Here is a 1,919-nt window from a genome sequence, read left to right as displayed (position 1 = left end):
AATTGAGTTAGTTGAATTGGTTATGCTTTGAAAAATGCTATTATTGTGATAAATCATTTTCCCGCAAGATGATGGTAAGTTGCTCCAAACTTTGTGGGGTTTGATCAAATCGAACCATCTAGGATTTGTGATGGGGGAGGTTCTGCTCAATCACGTGGTGGGAGATGGCAGTTGTCTCTTGCAACATATATGGTTTGGTTCTTCAAACTGGGTTTTATTTTCTGTATATGAGAAAAGATGAGGGCATACCCATGTGGTTTCCTTCCACTTGCTAGATTGGAAATTGGTGTATTGTGTTTCACTTGGTTTTGTCCAAAAAATACTCCATGGAATTTATGACCTAATCCTTTTCTTTTTTCTTGATAATGATAATTTATCACACATTCCAATTTTTATATATTTAATTAACTTAAATTATTTTTGTACTCAAATCATTATGTCTACTATATTTGTGAATATTATTTGAAAAGTTCTAAATTTAAAATAAATCCAGTTTTATTTATTAGATCTAAATTCTATAGTTTTAATTGTTAATTCTAAAACTTGGAATAACATAATATACTTAATCTTCTTAGTAAATCATATTATCCAAGCATACTATTGGTGCCGGAAAAATTGGATTTGTTTTGAGTGTGGGAGTTTGAAATGGGGCAGTGTATTTGGGCCTAAAAAGCGAAATTAGGGGCCAAAAGCCTTGAGTTAAATTGGGCTGAAGGCTCTTGTGACATGAATTTTGAACCAACAACGATCCAACCCTCTCATATCCACAAATAAATGGTTTTAGCCATTGCATTAAGTCAGTTAGACCATATCAAATGGTAAATTGTTAATCAAGATTGAGGCTATTGGTATGAAGAACTCTTATATTTAGAAAGAAGTAAAAAAAAAAAAAGAATTTATTGTTTTCTTAATTTAAGATTTATAATTTAATGTGTATAGTACAACGAGGTTGGTAGACACGTTAATTTTTAAATGCCGTCAAAAAATATTGATATAATTTATATTATAAAAGACTATTTAATAAATATTATAATAAATATTAATTAATAATTATATTTTATTTATCACATTAAAATTTTTTAATAATATTTAAAATAATATTAATTTTTAAATAGTTGAAGGTGTTTTACTTTTTTGACTTGTTATTAAAATAAAGAGTTATAGGAATATAATTCTAATTTTATCTATTTTCTCTCGTTCTTCCTTCTATTCGGATTTTTTTTTTTTTAAATTTCTTCATATTTTTCTCTAAATCCAAACATATATAGGCTAATAATGCCAGTGTGGTTGAACAAGGGTCAATTTTGATTCTTTTAAGAGAAGTTTATTCTCGCCGATGGCCCTTGCAATGTTTTCGTGCTGATTTCACCTAATTATTCATAATTTGCGTTTTCCCCTCCCATTTCTTTGGGATAACATAATAATAATAATAATAATAATAATAATAATAATAGAATCCACTGAAATAGCGACATGTGTAAAAAAAAAAAAAAATTTCCATACCAGGACTCCGGTTCGGTCAAACTACAAAAAACCCGTCTCACATAGTATATAGATTAGACTGTTAGAATTTGCTATTTGTTTCAGTCAATAAATCCCTATTGCTAAGAGATTCTCAAGTTGTTTTGATTTGCTGAATTATTTTACAGATTTTTAGCTTTTGCTGTTTTTGTAAGGCTATATAAAGCCAGCTACTGCAATTCAATAAGATATCTTTTTCTCTCATCTGTTTTCTATATTTCTTTTCTTTGTTCTTTAATATTTGGTATCAGAGCCTCCTTGAGAGGTATCAGAGCCTCCTTGAGAGGTTAGAAGTAGCAATCTTCTGAGATTTTATTTTTTCTTTCAACATGACGGAATCCTCTTTTTTTGTCCAACCAGCCATTCCAAAATGGCATTATGATCACTGGTATTGGCTC

This window comes from Manihot esculenta, chromosome 18, assembly GCF_001659605.2.
Source record: "Manihot esculenta cultivar AM560-2 chromosome 18, M.esculenta_v8, whole genome shotgun sequence".
Classification (NCBI taxonomy): Eukaryota; Viridiplantae; Streptophyta; class Magnoliopsida; order Malpighiales; family Euphorbiaceae; genus Manihot; species Manihot esculenta.
Note: the sequence above shows the minus strand (reverse complement) of the source record.